The sequence below is a fragment of the Cydia pomonella genome, chromosome 2, assembly GCF_033807575.1.
Source record: "Cydia pomonella isolate Wapato2018A chromosome 2, ilCydPomo1, whole genome shotgun sequence".
NCBI classification, from domain to species: Eukaryota; Metazoa; Arthropoda; class Insecta; order Lepidoptera; family Tortricidae; genus Cydia; species Cydia pomonella.
In genome coordinates this window covers 34,322,414-34,350,189 of record NC_084704.1, presented here as the reverse complement: position 1 = coordinate 34,350,189, position 27,776 = coordinate 34,322,414, and the positions used below count along the sequence as shown (strand labels likewise).

Here is a 27,776-nt window from a genome sequence, read left to right as displayed (position 1 = left end):
TAGCGGCAACAGAAACACATCATCTGTGAAAATTTCAACTATGATAGCTATTCACGGCATGAGATACAGACACTGGTGACAGACAGAAAGATAGTGTTCGTAATAGGGTCCCGTTTTTACCCTTTTGAGTAAGGAACCACAAAAAAAGAAGAAGTAAAGAGTGTAATGTTAACTTTATTTCGAAAATCGACTTTTGGATTATTTCTACCCAGAATCACGAAGAGAGAAAGGAATAAAAAGTGTCCGAAAAAACTGACATACAAAATTGTATGTAAAACTAGGGACCCTTTTTTTCTTTGTTTAAATCAATAGTCATCGTGCTTCTGAGGCGAAATAACCCAAGAGATGTTAGTATTTCGAAAAATAGTAGATTGTACAACAAGGGCATAAAGCGATCCATTTTTATCTAAGGCAATATAGTCGAGGATAAAAATGGACATTTATTCCTAAGTTATACACTCTGCTTTTCACTTCTATTGCGAGGAAATTATACAAAAATATTCAAAAATTTAGGTTATTTTGCCGTATTTATTTAAGTAGACTATAGAAATCGTACTTAGGCCGGTTAACTCCGGTCAAGGGCGCGCCTGTCGGGAGCGCGCTGGTCGGGGGCGCGGGCGGGGGAAATTGGTATAGCAGATTTTGGACTTCATAGCTAAGTGAATAAGGGTCGTAATAGATGATTTTACTTTACGCTCTAGAGCATAATAAGAAATTTTATGTCGCTTATACGCGACTTAAATGTCAATTTTACGAGAATGAGAAGTGAAAAAGTAATTATTTAATAAAATTGAAACAATATATGGCAAAATAATTAAAATTAATACTAAAATAAACCTAATCATAAAAAAGTTCCCATTACGCTGGCGGCGTTTCCTCGAAAAGTAATTGGTACACTTTTTTCTGTAAACCCCTATAAAATACATAATTTTAGAGTTTTAGACCATGCTGCATGCACTAAAGCAGTTATTTTTTTAACAATTTATATGTAACTAGCTTCTGTATGATAATGATTGATAAAAACTATTCTTTGTCCACACAAAATTTCATCTCAATCGGTTCATCGGTTTTTAAGCGTGACCGGTTTAATACAGACAGACAGACAGACAGGCAGGCAGACAGACATACAGAGAGTTACTTTTCTCATTTGACGACCGGTATGGCCTATTGGGTAGTGAGTTAGTGACCCTGCCTATGAAGCCGATGGTCCTGGGTTCGAATCCCGGCGTTTATTTGTGTAATGGACACATATATTTAGGTAATACAGACCGCTGACTCAGTAGGTAATTCCTGCTTTATTAATATTATAAATATATAAAAATATGGGGACATCTTACTCAGTTCAACCTAGCCCCAAACTAAATAAGCAAAGCTTGTACTATGGGTACTAGGCTACGATATACATATTTGTATAGATAAATATATACATAGAAAACACCCATGATTTAGGAACAAATATCCGTGCTTATCACACGAATAAATGCCCTTACCAGGATTAAGCCGGCCGGGACCGTCAGCTTCATAGGCCCCTGCCTACTCACTAGGCCAGACAGGTCAACAATTATATGTTTATTAATAAGATATTAAATATATAAAAAAAAAACTGGTTGCACTCCGGGAGTGCCGGCAGAAGTGAAAACTTGAATATTAACGTTCTGCATTTTTTATGTTTTAGAATGGTTAGGGAATAATTTTGCACGAATTGCTTTAATTATCATTATAAAAGTACTATCATTTATGTCGTAAAATACAATATTCATTTATTACGCCATCGTACACAAACATGACAATTTATATTACATTAAAAAATTAACACTTCTGAACTATTACAATTATTTATCATTAAAAAGTTTATCTCTCAGAAAAATCAACTTCCATCCAATTATTTCAACGTGTCCGTCTTACGAATTTTCAATCTGTCGAATCTGTCGGTCACGTGACCTTCGAGTTTAACATTTTTTCCCCATCACAAAAAGTGCACAGCGCCGCTAAAGAAGTTTTCACTTCAAAAACTTCTTGTAATGAATCTTGTCGACATAAAAGCAAATGCGCTTACAAGAACAACGTTTTGTATTGACCTTAAATCTGTCAATTACCTATTTTACTGCGTGTGATGCCGGATATGTAAATTAAAATGTTAATTTCGAACGAACATCAAGGGCTAAGTGGATTTCATTATTAAACTAATTAAGCATTGAGTGAATTGTATTTTATTTATTCTTAAAGGTTAATTAGTAATTATGTTACGTTAAATATTGTTAGGGTTTAAATAATAAGATTTTTATTTATGTAACTTTGAACCATATTTTTTTGATATTCGCGTTTAAATTATGTAAACTTGTTATTTCGTTCGAACAGAATGTGGATAGGTACCTATTCAAAATATTTATGGTAATCACCTAAGTTTTAAATTAAACTTGTTTTGTAATAAATTATATCTTTATGGCTATGTATTAAATATATCTCTAGCTTTAGGCAGCGTAAATTAGTAGTTGTTTAATAGGTATATAGGTTTTTTTTTGAGAAATATTTTGTTTATGAAACCGCTTAAAAGGGACATAGTAAGTAATAGTAATTTACACTATATATATATATATATATATGGTGCTACCTGCTACTTAACGCACTAGTGCGATAATTAGTACATTACGTAATGATGTTTAAAATTTAAAGGGCCATATGTACTGTACAATATTGTAAGATACATGTGAGAATAGGTAGGGAGTGTTTTAAATCGACACGAATGGCGAATTACCTACTTTTGGCACTTGTATCGTAAACAACTATTACAGTACATATGGTGCTACCTTACCGCACTAGTGCGCAAATAAGCATATTACGTTACAGTGTGAAACATTTAAAGGGTACTGTAAAACGTTGTACGATACATGTGCGAATAGGTAATTCGCAACTCGTGTCGATTTAAAACACTTCCTTCGGTCGTGTTTTAATTTATCACCACTCGTTTCGAATTTCCTATTTTTCGCACTTGTATCGTAATGTACTATTTCACCACACCAGCTCGTAAAGGCTTTCTTTCTTCTTCATAAACAGATAAGAAAGTTGCATTTTATCCAGAAGAGTGGAAAAGTAATTTGAGGTAAATTTTAAGTTGTTTCTGTATGTTGATTGGTAGAATTGACTATAAAATGATAAATATGAATAAATAACGTTTTATTCGACGTTTTAATGTTAGCATTTTCCTCGTGTCATTGCGGTGAACAATTTTTGTGTTTCACTCGGTGGCAATATTTGTTTAACCCTCGCACCTTGAAACCCTCGCAACTCTCATGATTGCACTTTTCCAGTAGCTCGAGAGCCACTAGTTTATTTATATTACAATTTCTATCAACGAAACCTAGGCCTGGACATAGATATATATTATGTTACATCAGTATTTGAATGTTACATTTCATGATAGATCAGCGGACTAAGCAAAGGCGCATTTTTCTCGCCTGTCACCATGCCTGTCACTTTCTAACAAGTAAGTAAGTGCGAAAGTGACAGGCATATAGTGATGTGATAGAAATGCAACCATGCTGCCGCCGCAGAATGAAGTTTTAAAATAAAAAAATCTTACTTAAACTTAGCTTGGTCGGACTATCCCTGGCAATCATTTAATTGGCATATTGAAGTTCTGGAGTAGAAAATAGTAGATTGTTAACCAAGGTATGAAAGGAACTTATTTCTGGCGGGATAGTTCCATTGCGTTCGAGCGTCAATAGTCCGAGACCGAAATGGTACCTTTCACGACTACGAGGAAAGTAAAATACATGTGTATTAAAAACTTGACTAAGTATAAACTTTTACAGTATTTCTCGAGGGTTTCAATTAACAATTTAGGTTAAATTATCGTGATTTATGGAATGGAAAGCAAATCAATTTAATATGAAATTATAATTGTTTATCGTAATACAAACGAAAAAAACGTACTGGGAGAGTAAAATGCTCTAGTGCAAAAACGTATTATTTTCTGTGTACTTTTTAGAACAGCAACGACTTTTTCATATCATGAGATAAAAAACTGTAACGCTTCTGATGTTCTATTTCCATGTCGCTAATGGCTATGTGGGAAATTACCATTATTTAGATACATGGGGGTTAAATCGATCACTTTGGCTCCCGAGTAGCATTCGAATTAACCTCTTGTCTGTCGGTACATCAAATATTAGGTGTAGATTCTAGATACGATATGGATTTGATATCAGTGTCAAAAGTGACGTTTCTTTAAACAGCAAAGTTCGGATCGGACCGTGTGCAATTTGGTCAGCATTCTGGCCTAGTTCAAATCCTGGTAAGGGCATTTATTTGTGTGTTTATCTTAAATATTTTGTTCTTGAGTAAAGTTGTGGATGTTTTCCATATATTTATATAATGCAGTGTGTAGTGTGTACATCCAATACCAGCGATAAATTAAACCAGATATAGAATACGTGTAATCATTAATCCAGAAGTTTTTAGGGTTCCGTACCCAAAGGGTCAAACGGGACTCTGCTGTCCATCCGTCTGTCCGTCCGTCCGTCCGTCTGTCACCAGGCTGTATCTCATGAACGGTGATAGTTAGCCAGTTGAAATTTTTATAGATTAGGTATTTTTATTGCCGCTATATAACAACAAATACTAAAAACAGAATAAAATAAATATTTCTTTCCAATCTCGAGGTTCTCATCCAATCACCGAAGTTAAGCAACGTCGGGCGGGGTCAGTACTTGGATGGGTGACCGTTTTTTAGATAATGGTACGGAATCCTTCATGCGCGAGTCCAACTCGCCCTTGGCCGGTTTTTTTGAAAATTTACGGAGCAGCAACCTACTGCAAACATTACAAGACATAACATGACATGACATGGCTTTACGAGATACGAGCTTTTTATAGTAACTGCCAACAATTGTTGACAGTTACTTCAAAAAGCTCGTATCTCGTAACTAGCGTGTTGCTTTAATTGCGGGCCTAATTAATTTGTATGGCTAATATTTTTATTGTATTTCTAGGCAATATTTATTTCAATATACTTCTTATGTCTTATGGTAACAACCGTTTCATTATTCGCCCGTATTGAATTTGAACACTGTATATCGCATCGTCGTCTAGCTCAGTTTATTCATCTCATGTATACTGTTTTCACACAGTTAAAAATATAGGTACTTACATTTCAGTTTGTATTACTTATCGTATAATGATCGTTTTTTAGGGTTCCGTAGCCAAATGGCATAAAAACGGAACCCTTATAGTTTCGCCATGTCCGTCTGTCTGTCTGTCTGTCTGTCTGTCTGTCCGAGGCTTTGCTCCGTGGTCGTTAGTGCTAGAAAGCTGAAATTTGGCATGGATATATAAATCAATAAAGCCGACAAAGTCGTACAATAAAATCTAAAAATTTAATTTTTTTTAGGGTACCTCCCCTACACGTAAAGTGGGGGTGAATTTTTTTTTTCGCTTCTACCCTAGAGTGTGGGGTATCGTTGGAAAGGTCTTTCAAAACTAATAGGGGTTTTTAAGAAACATTTTTTGATAAAGTGAATATATTCGGAGATAATTCCTCGCGTTGTCCCGGCATTTTGCACGGCGCATGGGAGCCTGGGGTCCGCTTGGCAACTAATCCGAATCGGCGTAGGCAATAGTTTTTACGAAAGCGAGTCGCTTTTCGGTGAACGAAAACATAGTGAGGAAACCGGACTAATCCCAATAAGGTCTAGTTTACCCTCTGGGTTGAAAGGTCAGAAAGCAGTCGCTTTCGTAAAAACTAGTGCTCACGTCAATTCGCGGGATTAGTTGCCAAGCGGACCTCAAGCTTCCATGAGCCGTGGCAAAATGCCGGGACAACGCGAGGAAGATGATGATTATTTGAAAAAAACGATCATTATACGATAACACAAGCTGAAATGTAAGTACCTATATTTTTAACTGTGTGAAAACAGTATACATGAGATGAATAAACTGAGCTAGACGACGATGCGATATACAGTGTGCAAATTCAATAACAACGCGAGGAGGAAGAAGGTATACTTATGATAAGGATCCTAACATAATTTGTAGTCCTTTTTGCATTTTTTTCGGGAACGATTTATTCTGCTCTGGCCGCGTAGCCAACGTTACAAATCGTACGCTCCGCAGCGTAGCGTAGTCATCCCCCTCCCTTCGGTCGTGTTTTAATTTATCGCCACTCGTTTCGAATTTTCTATTTTTCGCACTTCTATCGTACACACATGTATCGTATTTTTCTACTGGCAGAGTGGTTTTACCGGCTATACTATGTACTTAAGTTTAAGCTTAGTTTTAGGATAGGTAGGTTACCTACCATAAGAAAATTGTACGCCCTAGCAGGCAACTGTTCACACGTATAATGTAAAAATAGACCACCTTTGTATGTACACAGTTATACAATAAAAAATATTCTATTCTATTCTATTCTACAACGTTTTACAGTACTTACATATGATATGGCCTTTTAGGTTTTTGACATAATATGTATTGTAAATAATAAATAAAAAAATAACGTTTTTCTACTTCTTAATATTTTCCATTCTCCAAGATTTTTTAGTATGTTATTGACACAATGAAAAACTAGGTTTTCTATTTTTCAAAATTTGCGAAACAAAAAAAAATGTTTTTTTTTTTTGAGCGAAACCTATAAACCTATGATATATTATGCTAAGGCGATCGGAATCAAAATCAAAGTGATCTGTTAAGATTTAGTACTGATAACCGTTTTCTCCAGAAATGGAATTTCATAGAAAAAATATCATTACTTCACTAGGATCGCAAAGATATTCTTCCCTCTTAAGCGACAAATAAAAAAAGTTACAAAAAAAAAACAAATCTGTAAAAATATCACTTCCGTTATTCAACGTGAAATGCCCAGAAAACTATCACATTTCAGTGCCTGCTGTTAGCTGCTGTTACGTGAATTTATAACTTCTCCGCACTGAGCATTCATTACATCACTTGTCACAAATGTCAACTGTCAAATAATTAATGAGGCCAAATGGCGCCAGGCTGTGCCGCTGCCGTGCACATAACCCGATGAAAGTAGGAATGAGCCAGCTTCTGGTTTAAGGTAATAATTGCCAATGATTAATAACTCAAGATAGACTGAAATAATTTCATATACTAAGAAAAATTGACCAAGTTCTCCAGTGCCCCAGGCTGGAATCAAACCAGCAGTCCTCTGCTATCGCGGCAGGTTCTTGAGCCACTCGGCCACTGGGGTCACGGCAGCATTGGTCAAATTTTTCCATGTATATGCATCTCTTACTAAAGGCTTAGGCGCCCCCTAGCCTGGGGCACTGGAGGCCTTGGTCACTTTTTCTTAGTATATCACATTTATTTCCGTTTATAATTTATATAGTAGTGTTTCTACTTGAAATAAAAACAAATTAAAATATTTTTACAAAATAATTTAATTTGTTCTAATACTTCTAATAGTAACTCAAGATAGGTTCCAAAATTGAAGCACTTACCTTGTGACAAATTGTACAAGTTGCCTTTAGTCGTACCTGGGTAAGCAAGAAATGTACACGTCCTAATGAGCTCCCGCTCACCGATAGAGAAAGATACAAGCTCATATTTAACAACGAGTATGACAAAGATGAAATGAATGCGAAAATTAATTAAATATAACAAATGTTTTCGTAAGTGTACAAATAAATATGGAAATATTTTTTGTGCTCCTTATGTATGAGTATTAACTATTAACCACTGGTATAACCTATAAAGCGTGCATAAACTGTAGGAGGCAGCACAGGACCCGTCAGATTTTTGGCAGCAGGGAAGGGAAGGGAGCGTGCATAAACTGTAGGAGACAGAAGGCCTACCGCGAACCACGTTCGACGTGTTGCCTCCCTGTCATACTTACGTAGGAATTTACAAGTGTGACAGAGAGGCAACACGTCGAACATGGTTCGCGGTAGGCCCTCTGCACAGGACCCGTCAGATTTTTGGCAACAGGGAAGGGAAGGGAGCGTGCATAAACTGTAGGAGACAGCACAGGACCTGGCAGATTTTTGGCAACAGGAAAGGGAAGTGAGCGTGCATAAACTGTAGGAGGCAGCACAGGACCCGTCAGATTTTTGGCAGCAGGGAAGGGAAGGGAGCGTGCATAAACTGTAGGAGACAGAAGGCCTACCGCGAACCACGTTCGACGTGTTGCCTCCCTGTCATACTTACGTAGGAATTTACAAGTGTGACAGAGAGGCAACACGTCGAACATGGTTCGCGGTAGGCCCTCTGCACAGGATCCGTCAGATTTTTGGCAACAGGAAAGGGAAGGGAGCGTGCATAAACTGTAGGAGGCAGCACAGGATCCGTCAGATTTTTGGCAACAGGAAAGGGAAGGGAGCGTGCATAAACTGTAGGAGGCAGCACAGGACCCGTCAGATTTTTGGCAACAGGGAAGGGAAGGGAGCGTGCATAAACTGTAGGAGACAGAAGGCCTACCGCGAACCACGTTCGACGTGTTGCCTCCCTGTCATACTTACGTACGAATTTACAAGTGTGACAGAGAGGCAACACGTCGAACATGGTTCGCGGCAGGCCCTCTGCACAGGACCCGTCAGATTTTTGGCAACAGGGAAGGGAAGGGAGCGTGCATAAACTGTAGGAGGCAGCACAGGACCCGTCAGAGTTTTGGCAACAGGAAAGGGAAGGGAGCGTGCATAAACTGTAGGAGACAGAAGGCCTACCGCGAACCACGTTCGATGTGTTGCCTCCCTGTCATACTTACGTAGGAATTTACAAGTGTGACAGAGAGGCAACACGTCGAACATGGTTCGCGGTAGGCCCTCTGCGCAGGATCCGTCAGATTTTTGGCAACAGGGAAGGGAAGGGAGCGTGCATAAACTGTAGGAGACAGCACAGGACCTGGCAGATTTTTGGCAACAGGAAAGGGAAGTGAGCGTGCATAAACTGTAGGAGGCAGCACAGGACCCGTCAGATTTTTGGCAACAGGGAAGGGAAGGGAGCGTGCATAAACTGTAGGAGATAGAAGGCCTACCGCGAACCACGTTCGACGTGTTACCTCCCTGTCATACTTACGTACGAATTTACAAGTGTGACAGAGAGGCAACACGTCGAATATGGTTCGCGGTAGGCCCTCTGCACAGGACCCGTCAGATTTTTGGCAACAGGGAAGGGAAGGGAGCGTGCATAAACTGTAGGAGACAGCACAGGACCTGGCAGATTTTTGGCAACAGGAAAGGGAAGTGAGTGTGCATAAACTGTAGGAGGCAGTACAGGACCCGTCAGATTTTTGGCAACAGGGAAGGGAAGGGAGCGTGCATAAACTGTAGGAGATAGAAGGCCTACCGCGAACCACGTTCGACGTGTTACCTCCCTGTCATACTTACGTACGAATTTACAAGTGTGACAGAGAGGCAACACGTCGAACATGGTTCGCGGTAGGCCCTCTGCACAGGACCCGTCAGATTTTTGGCAACAGGGAAGGGAAGGGAGCGTGCATAAACTGTAGGAGACAGCACAGGACCTGGCAGATTTTTGGCAACAGGAAAGGGAAGTGAGCGTGCATAAACTGTAGGAGGCAGCACAGGACCCGTCAGATTTTTGGCAACAGGGAAGGGAAGGGAGCGTGCATAAACTGTAGGAGACAGAAGGCCTACCGCGAACCACGTTCGACGTGTTGCCTCCCTGTCATACTTACGTACGAATTTACAAGTGTGACAGAGAGGCAACACGTCGAACATGGTTCGCGGTAGGCGCTCTGCACAGTAGGCCCTGTGTAATAATGTCCTATAATATTTATACTATTCTTTGAGGATATTACCTTAGGAGCTACTAACACATACAGGCTGTTCCAAAGTAAAAAACAGTAATTTGTTAATTTCTTCGAAACCGCTACACCGGTTGTTATGATACTTTGTACAATGGTTCTAAATACCCTAATGCATATGTACATTTCGGTCATAAACTAATTACAAGACTAGATATACCTCATGTCATTGTATTGTGGAAAGTTTCATTACAATCTAACACGTAGTTTAAAATGAGAACAAAACTCCATTTTGTATGGGGTTTCGCTCTCCTTAACATATATTTTAAATTATGTTTGGTACTACTTTTTACCCAACTACGACAAAGCAAAAGGAACCCGTTATGATTTTGATCAGTATACGAGGTGGCTGAAAAGTAATCTACCTCACTGTGAAAGAAAGACGTATATTTTGATTAGTCTATGTATTTTTCTATATAACCATTAAATTTTTAATATCCAAAAACAAAGAAATAAACATATATATAACCTCCTAGAGAAATGTACTTAAAACATTTGTCAAACCTACAAAAAATATTTCTGCCCTCCGTGCGGAAATCGTCAACTTTCGACCCGCTGCGTTTAACGAAGTGCCGTTTTCCTGCTCCGTCGTGCAGAAAAATATGTAGTATACTTATACAAACCTCGGGCAGTCAATAAGGAAGCCTTAGATCAAATGTTCTTCGTCCTCGGCTTTACTCGTAACTCGGCCGACAATTACTGACTGTTTCATTTCAAATATAGACATAAAGAATGATACTGTCGTTGTCTTACGCACCCAAAGAAAGGAATGAGTATTTTTATCAGTTTAGAAACTTCACCCTTAAGATATTCTAGGAGTCTGAACAGAAAGTAGACACAGGGGGCCAATTCTGGGCTGCATCTGTGGCATACTTCTGGCCTATTATTGCGAAAATCGAAGTTTGTAAATTTCAAGTAACTATCTCTGTTACTCTAATTAATTAGTAAAAGAGAAAGATGCCCTAAATTTGCGAATTCGGTATTCGCGGTAGGTCCTCTGTGGCGTCAGCGTCGAGCGTGCAACGCGCTTGAGCGTGCGTTTCGTGGCCGTTGGGTTATACTTGCCGCAAAACTAAGTGGTGAGTCCGGTCATAATACCATCTCTTTCACTCTTGGTTGGTCTTAACAAGGGTAAAGGAGATGGCATTATCGCCAGTATTGCGGCAAGTATAGTACGTACGAACTGTGACCGATTTGAAATAATTCGTGCATCTCGCTTGTAAGTTACTTATCTATTGGTGCAAACGTGACGTGATGCAAGAAACATAAACAATAATTTTATTGCAGATTAATCGCGTATTTTTAAAGTTTGAATACCTTGTACTTTGTAGTGGTTTTATAGGTCTGTAAGATAAGGCGTGTTACAAAGAGAATTTTACTACTTGTACATCCGTTACGACAACCATGATGTCACATTATTGCCTATATTTACAACCAATTAACCCGCCCTTGATAGATACTAACAATGTTACAGTAACATTAAAAGTTGTTTGCGTAGGTTAGTATTATTATTGTTTTAAAACGAATATTATCTTCAATTATTATTTATTATTTTATTTATTTATACGCGGGCACGCCGCCCGGTCGGTCGACCTAGGTATCGATGGGTGGATGTGGTGGACACGGATCTACGCGAGCTCCAGGTTGAAGACTGGCGAGAAACTGCACAGGACCGGGATCAGTGGCGAGCAGTAGTGTTGGAGGCCAAGACACACTTTGTGTCGCTGCGCCAGAGGAGTAAGTAAGTAAGTAAGTATTTATTTATTACAGATAAATCAGAATTACAGAATATTTGATCAAAAAGTATCGTTAAACCAGAATGGTTTGTCTCGATACTCCAAACATACATTTTATTACAGTTTTATTACAATCCAACAAGTATGTATGTACATAATACCGACTTAAGAGTCCGCAGCAAGCGGTTCCTCATACAAAAGTAGTTTCACTCTCATTTCAAAGCCCTACTATACTAAATATATGGTCATTGTTAAGAGGGCGCTGTTATTCTCATGTATAGGGTGACAGTTCAGTATGAAAAATGTAGTTCAGTATACAGGTATATATGGTTGTCTAAGTACCCACGACACAAGCCTTCTTGAGCTTAATGTGGGACTTAGTCAATCAGAAAAAATAGTGTGTGTGTGTGTGTGTGTGTGTGTGTGTGTGTGTGTGTGTGCGCGCGTGTGCCTGTGCGTCTGCGTGTGCGTGTGCGTGCGCATTTTGTGTATTCTGCGCCTGGCGCTGACGGACTAGTTCTGTCGTGTGGAAAGCGTGTCTGTCTATCTGTCTGCCTGTCATTTTTTCACTCTTAAACCGCTGAACCGATTTAGTTGAAATTAGGTATAGAGATTAGTTTGAGTCCCGGGAAAGGACATAAAATAGTTTTTATCCCGGAAATTATCCCTTAAGAGGGTGAAAAGCGTGGTGGAAATGAGATAATTGATGCATCGCCTGATAATTAATGTAGTCATATGCTCAAATTGAATGATTGTCATTACACTTTAACTAGGCGTTATAATTATCTCTTAAATATGGAAGTTTGTAAGGAGAATCAATAAAAATGGGATTGGAAAAAAATAAACTACCTAAATTATTAATTCCTTTGTTGTTTTTATTTTTAATTTTACTTGTTTGACATTTAGAATTTATTCTAGAAACATTCTAGACAAGTATTTTTTATACAATTGTTTTTTTTTGTATGACGATATTTTGTGAAATTCTTGGTATTAAATTTGATCTATGAATTATATTCATTAGTATTATATATGGAATAATATTTACAACATCAATAAATTGCTCTGATAATTAGCTTAAGATAATTATATGTATGTCTTACTATTTATAAGTGCTTGTTGCTAGGCCTACATGAATAAAGTATATTTGAACTGAACTGATTTCACGCAGACGAAGTGGCGGGCAAAAGCTTGTACATAATAAATGACAGTAATGACAAAAACAGTAAATTACGAGTAAACTTCTCGGAAACAGAAGAACCAATAAACGAACTTTGCTCGAAATATTTAGGAAGTTAGAGGAAAAACACTTTCTTTTTGTTGTGAGATTTCCTGATTTAGGGTAAACAATATTCTCCGACAGGTAGAGACTAATGGCCAGAATAGGGATGAAGACATGTATTGAATTGTATGACATAATCTTGTAAATAAATTATTGTTGTTATAATAAAATGGAAAATTTTGAGACACAGACGTATTAAATATGTTAAAACGGGTCACTCACGTATTTTAGGTGGAAAACGCTGGACATGTTTCACTCCGTACCGAGGAGTGACGCAGACTGCTGGGGGCGGGAGTGTGTTTTCGACTTAAAATACGTGAGTGACCCGTTTTAACATATAATAAATCGGACACTTAAAAATATATGGAAATTATAAAAAAAAACAAGATATCAACAACAAATTTCAAAATTAAAGATTTTTTACTCCCAAAAAGGACAAAATATACGGCACCATTCGATTCTTTACATTTTATTAAAAACAAATTGTATTGCATCTGAATACATACTTACTTACTGCTTTGGCGCAGCGACCCGAAGTGGATCTTGGCCTCCGACACCAAAGACCGCCATGCTTCATCTAAATACATAAACGCAATATTTCACCAAGTCGCAATTTCCTTGTTTGAAGTATGGACTTCGGCTTCTCAGCAACAGTCACGATTGCTTGCAGTTTTCAGAAGCCTTTCATGAGTAGAGTGTTGTTGTGAGACTTTGACTATCATTTCTGACCTTTGTATTGAATTAACGCAATGGGTCCCATATAGGGAGCGTGCTTGAACTGTAGGAGGCAGCACAGGAGCCGTCAGATTTATGGCGCGAGCCGTAAATGTGATGTTTATTGTTCCGATTTAGCCCACTAGATGGCAGAACCTACTATGCACAAGAAAACACGTGATGTGTAAATGTACATGTTTATGGTTCCGATTCAGGCCACAAGATGGCAGACCCTCCAACGCGCACGGTCCCTATAGACATTTGATCCTCAAAACAAACCTGTAGGGCTAAGATGGTCGGGTCTTTATCATTTGTCACCATGCCTGTCACGTTCTAACAAGTATGTAAGTGTGAAAGTGACGGGCATAGTGACGAGTGATAAAAATGGAACCATGCTGCCACTGCTGATCGATTGATTGATAAATGATAATATTAATGCAACGTGTAATCTAACCTCTCAACTGCCTCTCAATTGGAGAAATGTCAGGCTGTATTAATTGGTGACATAACAAGTATTTGATTATTTTTGTATATTAGGTACCTCTAGATGAGAGACAAGATCTTATCTGACCTTCGCCATGTTGCGAAATTTCAGTGGTATTAATTTGTTTTACTGACGAGGAGACTCTCGGACAACATACGTTGAAAGTCATTGAATGTCACCGATGTAAACACGAAGAAAACATTTGGCATTCATTAACGATTTTACCACAAAAATGCCAAAAGAGATTGACATATATGCAAGAAAAAATATTTAAAATACAGATATATTTACACCAATAAAAGGAAAAAAGGATTGCGAAACATTACTATTATAAACAATGATTTGAATTCTTCTTCTTTTAAAATATGGCTTCCATCAAATCTATGATGATTTTGCCAATGTCAAGTTTCGTTGTAAGTTTTAAGTGTGCTCGTAGAGCATGACGTTGTTCGGTAGTTGCTTTTAGTAAAGAGATAGCTGGACTTTACTAAAAGCCACGATGGATTGCCAGATGTTGATTAAAACATGGTTAAACGCGTTTCAAGATTAGTTTTTCATCAAGTGCACACTTCCACGATTGTTCACTGCATAATAAGCTATCAATACTACACTTTGAACAAACACACAAAAACACAAAAAAATATTCTCGAGACGTCTTCGCCATCTTGAATCTCAACGACAACCCATGATTTGAATTCGTTTCGAAATTAGTCGTTGACATGACGGGTACATACTGACATTATTTGACTATATATGACTAGTCATGAGTAAACTGCTTCTATACTTGCCACAAAACTAAGTCATAATGACGTCTCTTTCAGTCTTGGTTGGTCTTAACAGGGGTAAACGAGATAGCATTATGATCTCAGTCGCCAGTTAGTTTTGCAGCAAGTATAGCGACTCTATTTCATGGCCAAATAGAATCTTGTCAGGCAGAAGAATATGTAACTCCTGAAAGTTTTGAGAAATTAATATTCTGGCTTTTACAGGTGAATTGAGAAAATAAATATTTAATTATTTCAGATCAACCTACCCCCAAACTAACCAAAGCATGTAAAGCCTGACCAGTAATATATGATCACGCGCCATATTGCGGAATTTTCTTGGAACTAAATTTTTCATACTAAACTGAACTGTCACCGTATACATGAGAATAACAGCGCCCTCTTGACAATGATCATGTATTTTTGGTCGGGGTTTACTATGGGTACTAGGTGACAATATACAACGTGTTACACCAGCCACTGAAAGTGGGGTGGGTACACGTTGTATAGGTCATACGGAGCAACTTTTACTATAGGCCCAACCCCGAAATCGCGAAAAAATGTGATTCTCCCATACAATTGCAAATAAATAAATACAATACAATACAATACAAGAAATCAACATCAGCCAGCCAAAATGTAGGTATACCTATAATATACAACATGTACCCACCCCACTTTCAGTGGCTGGTGTAACACGTTCTATAGATAAAAACACATTTATATACATAAAGAACACCCATGACATGACTCAGGAACAAATATCTGTGTTCGTCACACAAATAAAATGCCCTTACCGGGATTCGAACCCAGGACCAACGGTTTCATACGCAGAGTCACTACCCACTAGGCTAGACCGGTCGTCGCATTGCAAATGAGACTGTAATGTCACAACTTTCATAATACAAAGTAAAATATCCTCCTAAGTTCATTTAAGGCAGGAGCGCTCGTCAGAATCAATTTGTTTATTTGTTCAGCGTTGCGTAAAAGTAGTTTATTGAAGAACTTGGTCGCTTATAACCAGTGTAGCGGTGACCTTAAGAGCGTTTTCACACTATCCGATTCGATATCGGACGTCGGATATAAGTAAAACATACGTTTTTTTATACGACTGCCCAAAAAAGGAGTATTGTTTTCAGCGTTCATGTTTGGATGTATGTGAGTTTATTCCACCATAACTTCTGAATGCCTTAACTGATTTAGATGTATGATATATCATTAGAATCCTTATGTTATCCCAGGTGACATCTCACGTCATTATAATAACAATAGGGCGGACTTAATACGTCATATAACGTAACATTTAGTAAAAATATCTTGTAAATCGAGTGGGGTATCGAAATAAACAGCTTTGAAAGACGATTAACAATATACATGCAACTTGTGCATTTAAGTTTTATTTTGAAAGAATAAGAAGTTTCAAAATATGTTAAGAAACGCTAATCCTATAATTTCTATATGCATTTACTCACTTAAGAAATCTGTATGGCAAACCCTCTTTTTCTATCCATCCTGTTACCCCCTGCTGGGGTAGGGCTCGAACCATTTTCTTCCACTGACTCCGGTCCTGGGCTGCTTAGATAACCTCCTACCACCCCATCCGCAATACACCATTGCTCCACGGAATGGCGCCAAGTAAATTTAGGGCGACCATGTTTCCGTTTTCCGAGCATCTTCCAGGTCAAGGCCACTTTGGATAGGTGGGTATCAGGCTTCCTGAGGATACGCCCAATCCAATGCCATTTGCGCGTTTGGGTATCTTTGTGTAAGGATGCTTGACCATGGCAAATAAAGAATGTTAACCGAAAAAAGGCGCATTTCACATCACACGGCACTCTATAATAACTGTCTTTCCCATGGCCATCTGATATTCGATATCGACCGATAATTTCAGACATTGTCGGAGCCTACGTCAGCCGTCGGACCGATCATTTTGGTTTGTGTGCGTATAGGTATGTGGGGACGGCGTAGCGTCGGCGTGCCCCAATACATACCGCGGCCCGACATTGAGGATCACATCCGATATCGGATCGGACAGTGTGAAAACGCTCTAAAGTACAATGGGTTCAGCCAACAGGGATTTAAAAAATCTTAGCGCTTTGTTAGTTCATAATACGGCGCCAAAAAATATGAAAAGCAATCTTTAGGCCGTTCTCTTGTAATTTCATTGATTCAAAACACGAAATAAATCAAGAACATATTTTATATTTCGGACCCACAGTTCAAAAATTAGAAGTGGGGACACACATTTTTTTATTCTTTTGGTACGATTATTTCCGAAAGTATTAACTTTATCAAAAAATGTTTGTTGAAGACCCTTATTGGTTTGAAAAAACCTAGACAACGGTACCCCATGCCATTCATTTCCCGTCTAAGCCAACGATGGACTTGGCCACTTTTTATTTAGTTATAACAGCAATTGAACGCCAAGAACACCTAAGGGCCTCCGCTAGCTGACGCGGACACCCGCCGCGTGCGCACGCTCGCGGGTCCTGGGGGCCTACCGCGAAAACCGAAATTCGCAAATTGCGGGGATCTTTCTCTTTTACTCTTAGTAAGATGTAATTAGAGTGACAGAGAAAATTGCCCGGAATTGACGAATTTCGATTTTCCCGGCAGCCGCCCTGCTCCCAAGCCAAATCCGTCGCACGCGCCCGTGCCAGTTAGCGCTGTTCATTTAACTGTTTATTAAACTGGGCGTCCGTTCCGGATAATCCGCGTCAGCTAGCGGAGGCCCTAAAGCCTTCGTCACTAGTCGTGCCCACAGCGTCAAAGACAACTATAGGTGTTATGGCAGACGCTGTCAAAGTAACTTTCACATTTTCGAAGGTTTATAATTATTAGCTCCCTTGCTCCCAGGAGCTTGGCGTTTGAGTGATATTTATGTTCATGATATAACTCTTCAAGTGGCATATGTCGTTTTTGAGTTATTGGAATTTTGATTTTATTTCAATTAATCAAATTTGAAATTTAAATGACATAATCGGTCGGGAGTCGACGGCCTACCACTACCACTCCAAGGGTTAAAGCGTTCAAAGGGTTAAAAAACACTTGAATCCGAACCGGTTTAAAGGTTTAGTTTTACGTGATTATTATCTTCCTTCCTTCCTGTTTGTGTCTATTGTGTTTGTTTGGTTAATAAATGATGGCGTTGAGTACGTCCTTGATTTGAAAAAAAAATCGAATAAGTAATCTCGGTAAGCTATTGGAATGAGTCACTGCTCAATTTCATGCAAAATTGCGTACGAGATTCACTGGACCTTGAGGGTTGGGAGCCGAATCGGAAATAGGTGCTCAATATTACAACTTGCCGGTTTGATTTGATTTTGGGCGATGCTCAAGTTATATGCCTATCGCCTAGTTTGTATTCTAGATATAGTCGTACATGATCTAGTTGGTATATTTCCTATCAATATTAATGTTAAGGTTTTCGTACTTTTTACAGGATTTTCTCAAAGTCGTGAACAGTAACGGCACTTACCGATAAAGCTTCCTAAGGCCGCAATTGTATCATAGAAATGATCATATATATGGGATCTTATTTGAAAGCAATCCTACAATTATGATCATATACGCCTAGTTTGTTAAAATTGTTGTTATAACACCATCATAAGTTAATTAAATAATAACAATTTTGATAAATTTGGCGTAGATATATGATCATAATTTTGTGGTTACCTTTCAAATAGAATCTTATATAGGTATTCAGCAGCATTCTTCATTCAATCATTCATTGCACGCTTCGGGTCAGCATTATGCTGAGGCGAGCCTATTTCGTGGTAAACAATGGCATATGTTTTAGTCTTTTTTTGTAACATTTATACTTCTGTATGTAATTTAAGTTTTATCACGAATAACATATGTATGTTGGCTAGATATAACCAAACTACTCTGTAGTTGTAAACAATAATTACTTAAACGATGGAAACCTGAAGTCCACTTTTCACCGAGAAACATCACACTTTTCCATAAAGTGCGTGTGAGGGCCATGATGGGCCTAATTAATTAAGGCCCTGACAAATTGGGGTCCTGGCTGTGAACAGTAGACGCACCTAATTACTTTCGTACGGGCCTCATTTTGTTTAATAAACCCACAAAATTTTCAATATTCTAAACATTTGTTCGCTTAAAAGCTTCGGGGGAATGGTGTCTCGTATCGGTTTGAAAAATTCCTTTTAAGGGTGAATGTTTTGTCCCCCAGCGCTCCATTTCCAATACTAATGTACTCTAGTGTGTTTTTGGCAGTGAATGTGTTAAATTCTCCTGGACAACATTTAAAACCCTGATTTTAAGATGCTCATTTACAAACTATGCATTTTTCCGTAGTTATAACCCATTTTCATAATGAGTTATTTCTTATAACAAACTGTACCACCAATCCAACTAGGGAATACATCAAATTATTTTATGAAATATTTTTTGATTTGTGTTTTTAGTAGTCACACTACTATAATATAAATTATTAACTGAAATAGAAATCATACACTAAAGAAAAAGTGGCCAAGTTCACCGGTGGCCGAGGCGGGAATTGAACCCGCGTCTTTAGCTTACGCGGCTAACGTCCTGACCACTAGACCACCCAGACACGGCGGTACGCGTCCCAAATTCTCTGGTGTATGCTATCTTTGAAAGTCTAGGCGGTGGACTTGGTAATTTTTTCTTGAGTGTATGATATTTATTTTAGTTTATTAACTGTATCACTATTATCATTTGGACAACTGCTAAAAGAATACAAAAAAGTTGACACATCTTTAACAAAACAGGCTCTGATGATGAAATCTACGGAATTCATGGCATAGCTATAACTATTATATTTAATAACCCCCGACGAATTTAAAACAGTGCCATCTACTCACTTGCAGATCTATCTATGAACAGTTTCGATAAAAAATATGTACACATGTCTGTTCATCTATCTATAGGGGAGCTTCGATTTCATAGACAGATTCAAAGATGCAAATACTTTAAAATTAGGTATAACATCAGTGTTTTCCTTAAGGGGTTAAAAGTAGATACACCTTTCTTTAAGATTTGGGTAATTTTAATGGTCATAGTGCATTTGCCTTCAAATGGAACGACGCCCCAAAAGTATCTGCCACTCCGGAATACTTTTGCGAATAGAATTATGCAGCATTTATTTTTGTAACGGCTGCATAACCAAAAGGTAGTTTTAAAGGGTAGGGGGCTTTAACGAACATACTTTCATTGGTTAAAAAAAAACAGATGAGATGACATTCATTTTTCCATATAAAATATTTCAGCAAGCAGTGTACAACTACTTTGTTTTAACTCAAAACGTCGAATTTAATGACGTGGCGACGTCACAACTGTCACAAGTGCCTTTACTGTACGAAATCCTTTGCATATGCCTATGGAAGGTGGAGGTATGGAATGAAATATCCATGTATCAAAAAGTGTCATCAAAAAACCTTAAATAGGTGGCGCTACAATACTAAGAATACTTGTAAAAATTAATCTAATCATAGACAGCGCACTTCACTCCGTCAATAACGCCTAGGTTCTTAGCTACTACTACTTCTACATCTTAAATGCCGGCAACGCACTTACAAACCCTGTGTTGCAGGTGTCCATGGGCCATTTGTCTGCTGGTTTCCCTGATATATCATAAGAGACACGTACTCTTTATGTAAAATTATAAGAGAATGGTACTTTTGACGTTTAGTCTAATCAGCTACTTTTGATGCTGACTGGTGCCATTAGTTATAGTGGAACCGAGGATTCCGTACTTTTTAGTATTTTTTGTATTAGCGGTAATAATAAATAAATAATATATAAATAACGTTTAACCCTTTGGGTACGGAACCCTAAAAATGATCGCATGTTAAACTGTTGTAAGGAAAATGTTGTTGTTAAAGATTATTATATCATTGGAATATTTCATTTGAAACAATATCTGATTATAATTATGTTATTTGTGAACACTCAACGACGGACTGTTGAGTGCTTTATTATTAATATCACCTACAAATGCTGTTGGCTCATCCAACAAGATTGTATGCTCGTCATATTGCATTAATCCCATTTCTATTTTTGTATCGACTTGAGTCATATATACCATAGAGAAATACGAAACATAGAGTGCTCACTTCATTCATACATCAGTTTTTTTTACCAAAACGCTTATTCTTTTTATTGTCAACATCGCTAGAGAAAAAAAAAGATGAAAACTAGCGGATTTATCAGTGCTGCTATTTGACAACAGATGTCGCAACGAACGTAAAGTATGATACTCAACAATTTTCAATTAATATTATAACTGGAGGAGTTGGAAATAGAATTCCGGTTATTCTATTTTCAACTCATTCTGCTTGTAATATTAGTTGTAAATTGTTGAGCAATACACTTTTCGTCATTCGCGACACCCGTGACATCTAGTGTCAAGTAACAGTACTGACAAATCCGCTCCTTGAGACTTGACGCTAGATGTCGACTACGAAAATAATAAGCGTTTTGGCAAGAAAACTGATGTATGGAGTGAGCACTCTATGCTTACTTGTTTCTCTATGGTCACACTAAATGGTAACACGAACACGTCGTTAAAAAGCCGCTTCCATACAATCGAAGTTACGCTTTCATTTTACAAAGAAAATAGAGCGCGAAGAAGTTTTGTATGTAAAACTTATAGGTACTGGCGTCTCTCAGAAAATTTAATTAAAAGTCATTTTAGGAGCATTTTATAGGTAAACCTTCTTCTTCTTTTCATCCTGTTACCCCGGGTTGTAGGGCTTGAACCATTTTCTTCCACTGACTCCGGTCCGGGGCTGCTTGGGTAACCTCCTCCCACCCCATCCCCAATACACCTAACTCTTGCTCCACGAAACGGCGTCAAGTAGATTTAAGGCGACCATGTTTCCGTTAGGTAAACATTAAAAGTAATAATTCTGGTTGAAAGTTGTAACAAAATTAGTTAAATTATTAGATACTTCAGTGCGAGCGAGATGCACTGCGATCTAGTTTACTAAACAACAAATTACATTGTTAGTAAAACAGTGTAGTATTTGAATACGTAAATACGGAAATAAGCGTTTCACGGGCAGCTGGCAATAAAAACGAATTCTTGTGCAACATAAACTGAATTCAAGGCGTAAATGTGACCGCTCCACGGCTACATAGTACGACACGATATAATAGACATTTAAATGTATATTTACTACTTACTGCGCCATCATGTATGTCAGTTTTATGATCGCGGATGTCAAAACATGCAAGGAAAACGTAAACATTTAGTCAAATAAATGCTATTGTTTTTGTTTAGCTATAGTTCGTGATCGTGTCATACACATTGACGCGCAGATTTGTCAAATCTAAGCTATAATAACATGACAATATGAGTTAAGACACGCGTCTTTCTGAATGACTCGATCTATACACGTACATACGAGTATAAAACGTTAATAGAACATTATTAGTTATATTTCTAGAAACTTCCTAGTGGCCATTTTAATCTAAAAGACACGCTAGAAAGATGTTTATTTACATACTTGAAGTAGCAAAATTGAAGTAGTTATATTTTTTTTAACGTTTTAACACATTCACTGCTGTACTACGGTCGTGGAGCTACGTCGTAGTCGATAACGTGGGTTTCCCGGTATGTTGCGGAAATGCTTCGTAGAGGTAAAATGCTAAGGTTTCGTGATTAGCGCTGTATAGGTTAATCGTTCAAGTTTCGCGCGGCGTGCCATATCATACGTTTCCTTCTAATTTTCTGGCTTTACAGCATGTTAAATTACGTAAATTTTCTTTTAAAGGTATAGTAGTCATACCACGAGTTGACACGATGTTTACATCAGCGACTGCGTAAACTCGATCGCAGTCCACCTCGCTCGCACTGATAACTTTCTTTGATAAATTTACGCATAACTGCCGCGATTATAATGTATCATTCCGTCACTCATTTTATCTCTCACTCGCCTTAATGTACCTGCCACACAGTAACGCAAACCGTGGCACATCTACTGGCGTGCCCCGCATGCCCGCATCACTGCTCGGTGCAGCTATAACCGCGAAAATCGAATACGTCAATTGCTGGCATTTTGCTCTGTCACTCTAAAAAAGAAAGAACCCCGAAATTCGCAGTAGGCACCCTGGATCTGAGGGACGCGACAGTCAGGGCTATCAACACCGCTGCCTACGGGGCATCCATCGTATGAAAATGGAACCTCGACACGAAAATAAGAAGACTCATTTTATCAAGGAAATTAACATATACAACGGAGGAAACAATGACACCGCAACAGTAACGCAGACGCAGTTGACATTCGAACGTCACTATAAATCATACGATGTAATGTATTTCCAACGGCTCGCCAACACAAACATCACGTGACACGACTGCTCTGCTCGCGGTCTGACATCGACTGACTGAACCGATTCCTAATCTATAATATAACGTTCAAATTAAGCAGGCCCCGAGTTACGCTTCATTTGTACGACAAATGAAAACAAAGCTAGTTAAAGACGCTTTGTACACTATCGATGAATTTTTCTTGTAACAAATATGTAGCAATGTTAAATAAATACAATAAATTGTAAATGTATAAAGACGTACTGTAAATGTATAAACAGTAATTGGAAATGCAGCATAAATTATAACCTGGAAAAGTAAATAAGCCCATGCTCAGGGCCGGATCCGGAACGCCCTAATTGCGGCAAAATTATTAAATCTATTATATACATGTAACCTGTAAATATATAGTGACCTATAAGATGTAAATTTTATGAATAAATAATTTAATTGCATTGAATAACCCTATAAACTAGTGTTGTGTTCCTGCCGGTGAGTAAGGTTGTTTGGCTCAACGGGGGAGGAGAGCGAGCTACGGTGACTGCTTACCATCAGGCGGGCCGTATGCTTATTTGCCACCGACGTAGTATAAAAAAACCTCAATATCTCATAAAATATTCTCAGGATACAGTCTAATCAAATAATCAGACGACAGAAAACTTTTCGTAGAATTCGGAATCAAATTTCAACTTTTTTAAGAAACTCGAGATTTTATTACATCTGTCTGGTTATGAGCATTGGAATACGATTTGACGTTTGAGAAATAACTTTGAGTGTGGGTAGTGGAAATGACACTTTGTCAACCAAGCGATAAATGGCCACATTGCAGACGAGACGCCATTAGAAATGGTGACTTTCACCCGAATAAAGGATCATGCAGAAAAGCAAATAATTTATTGTAGTACAGAAATAGTGTAGTTGACTGACTAGAAAAATCTGTTGTTTTTTCGAACAATCAAAACGATTAACTATGGAATCTATGAAAAACAGAACAATGAAGTCACGGACAAGTTACCTACTTCTTGTATTTCTTTCAGATTTACTGAATAGAAATTGTGTCTGAAAATAGGTCTAGGTTTTTCTAATATTTTTCTGGTGAGAAATAGGTTAATTTAAATACAAGCAAAATTCCTATTTACAATCGTAACAAATAAGCAAGTCTTTTTTTCCCCTAGCTTCGAGCAACACCGGCTCTCGACACGACAGACGGGAGGAGCCCAATATTTTACCGTACAAATCGTTCTGCCATTTTTTCTCTTCGTAAGTGCCAAAGACCCTACTGGTGCTAAGTTCTTTATATTTCAACTATTTTAAATTTTCCCACAAAACGGAACAACAAAAAATCTATCAAACTACGGAACCTGCTCACAAAATTTCACGTGAATCTGTTAAGAAGTGCAACCTGCAGAGGAGAACATACAGACATACGACGTTTTGCCCAAGCTGAAACGGGGTCCAAATATCGCTACTGCTCGATCAGTTAATTGTACTGTTATTTTTTAAGTTACCAATGTTCTATCGGAAACAGAAAATGCAGAAAACCTGTTTATGATAATAAGATACTTTATATTTACTCAATTCTAAGGAACGTACCTATACAAAATCCGAATATTTATATGCAAAATACTTCTACTGAAACTTCCTAAGAATGTTCACTATCTCGAAATCTCGATCCACTTATTACGTGCAGCTATTTTCAAGCGCCATGTTGCAAGGTAATTTTTTACTTACACGGGCCAGCCTTTAAGGCTACTGTTAAAAGCAATAAAAAATAGACATTTGCATAGAAATTTCCATACAACGTGACCCATTTTCATTGCTAATAACTCTCATAAGTGTACCGTGAAACTAGCCAACTTTGCCCAAAAACACATTTTAAGCCAATTTCGATAATTGTATAACAGTTATATTAACATAACGATATTTAGTAGTAAAAGATTATATTTGTGACAAAACTACATGATACATATGTACTCAACTAGACATGGGAATTTTGAGCGAGTTGTTAAATACCTATAGGTATATTTCTGCGGCCAAACGCTTGTTGAAAAATGGACGCAAGTATGTATAAAAAAAACTAAGAACACATTGACAAATATTTCCGGGTTTCAGTTATAAAACATGAAACAAGGATTATTTCCATTGAGATCCTTTGACAACAATTTTTTGTTATTCTTGGACATCAAGCTATAATTTGAGTACTAAATTGACGTGGGCAATGTAGGCGACAACTCCAGATATCTTTGCCCGACCTCTAAGACGTGAAAAAAGTGGGTTAAAACACGATTTAAAAATGTATTCTTCAAATTAACTGATGCGTGTGATCACAATGAACTTGCAGAGCAAAAAAAGTCATAAGATATCATATATTTGTGAAATTCGTGTTTTTTCGAAATAAATAAAATAAATAAATAAATATTATAGGACATTATTACACAAATTGACTAAGTCCCACAGTAAGCTCAATAAGGCTTGTGTTGAGGGTACTTAGACAACGATATATATAATGTATAAATATTTATAAATACTTAAATACATAGAAAACACCCATGACTCAGGAACAAATATCCATGCTCATCACACGAATAAATGCCCTTACCAGGATTTGAACCCGGGACCATCAGCTTCGTAGGCAGGGTCACTACCCACTAGGCCAAACCGGTCGTTAAAAAAAAAACCGTGGTCGTTGAAAAAAGCGAGAAAAATTGGTTAGGCTACCGTACATTATTAATGATAGACTTTGGATCGGATGTAGTTCTGATCTCATTTACTTATAGTTCGTCGCACCGACACGTGTATGTGTTCACTCCTAATAAAATTTAGATATTAAATCAATATAATTCTATGCCAATACTAATTCATTTTTAGATGCAACCGCAAAACGATACAAAACCTGAGTTTTAGTGCCATGAAATGATTTTGTAAGAATTTCTCAATTTAGACTTTATTAAAAGAGCGTAGTTAATTTTAAATGTTTCCAACGTTTTAATTAAAGCAAACTGATTTTCTTGTAATGGAAAATAAAAGTAAAAACTGACCAGTAATACATGATCACGCGCCATATTGCGGGATTTCATTGGAACTAAATTTTTCATACTAAACTGAACTGTCACTTTTATACGTGTGAATTAAAGCGCCCTCTTGACAATGATCAATTGATCATATATTTCTGGTCGGACTTTAGTAATTTTTTTATTACCTGTAGATATCTAAGTTCTTCATTAGGACCTATACTTACAAACTTTGTAATATGTGGTCGTATCAAAAATACACACTGTATTATATAATATTTTTAATTTTATATATGATGGAATATATTATTTGTCCAGAATGCGTAGCCAATATGCCCAATATCAATACATCGCGTCTAGACTGTTTTTGTTGTCTTATAAGCCAATGCTACAGAATACATAAATAGTATTTACTCTGTAATATTGTATAAAGTCAAGTACATTATACAATATTACAGAGTCGTATACACGGTGCTCACGAGGAACCCAAAAGATTTTGACAGTGTATTACTGATCACATTTAGAGACAAAAATTTCAAAATTTGAAACAAAATAAAAACAAAAAAAAAAATTTTTTTGGCGAAACATAGTGAAACTCATATAACTATTTTTCCGTCTTTTGGCCTCAGAAGTACGTGGTTAAAATCTTTCGGGTTCCTCGTGAGCACCGTGTATATTGTCTCCACAGTTAATACATTAAATTTGGAGATGCATAAGGTCCCCACGGTCTGAGAAAAATAATAATACCCATTAATAAGATTTGGAGGCAAAGGCTCTCCAAGTGTCAAAGAATAAAAAATAATAAGTACCTATGAAATACATGTTTCACGTCAAGTTATCGAAACCATAACAAACTGTTAAATTAGAATCGACATCCTGGAAATCCTGGAATACCTATCCTTCTTCCTCGCGTTGTCCCGGCATTTTGCCAATGCTCGTGGGAGTCTGGGGTCCGCTTGACAACTAATCCCAAGGTTTGGCCTAGGCACTAGTTTTTACGAAAGCGACTGCCATCTGACCTTCCAACCCAGAGGGTAAACTAGGCCTTGTTGGGATTAATCCGGTTTCCTCACGATGTTTTCCTTCACCGAAAAGCGACTGGTAAATATCAAATGATATTTCGTACATAAGTTCCGAAAAACTCATTGGTACGAGCTAGGGTTTGAACCCGCGACCTCCGGATTGCAAGTCGCACGCTCTTACCGCTAGGCCACCAGCGCTTTTTTCAGCGCAAATCCTGGAATACCTATATTGGTAGGAAAGACACAGCTATATAAATGTGTCTTTCCTTGTGATATCGCAAGGAAGCTGTCTTTTTAGACCCCATAGAAATATGATGACCCAGCCCAGCAGTCTAATTAGAACATTTTATGATTTTCGATCGAAATTCAAAATTCGTACGCGGGGCTGTACCAAGGCATTTCTTTTATTTTTAAATTCATTCATTACATTATTAATTTTATATTATTTGTCACAATGGAAAACTAGGTTTACAGGTTTTCCTTTTTTTATTGCAATACAATTTTTTTTAGAAAAAAGCAAAACATTTAAACCCAGAATATTATCTTGAAGCGATCAGCATCAAAATCAAAATGATTTTGTTTAAATCTGTCGCGTCGTCACTTTTTTTTTCCCTATTTTTTGTTAGAAGTTGGACTACACGGTATTTATACATTAAATAATCGGTGTAGGCTTTATAGAC

At 37.7% G+C, this 27,776-nt stretch overlaps 1 protein-coding gene and 1 non-coding gene across 3 annotated transcripts in view; one reads left to right on the top strand and one right to left on the bottom strand.

The window, feature by feature from the left end:
- LOC133515458 (pyrokinin-1 receptor-like) overlaps positions 1 to 27,776 on the top strand; it is a 185,802-nt gene that overhangs the window by 4,602 nt on the left and 153,424 nt on the right. The gene's annotated exons all lie outside the window — the stretch shown is intronic.
- Trnat-cgu (transfer RNA threonine (anticodon CGU)) lies at positions 19,272 to 19,343 on the bottom strand. The gene has a single exon. It is a non-coding gene; the product is annotated as a tRNA-Thr (tRNA).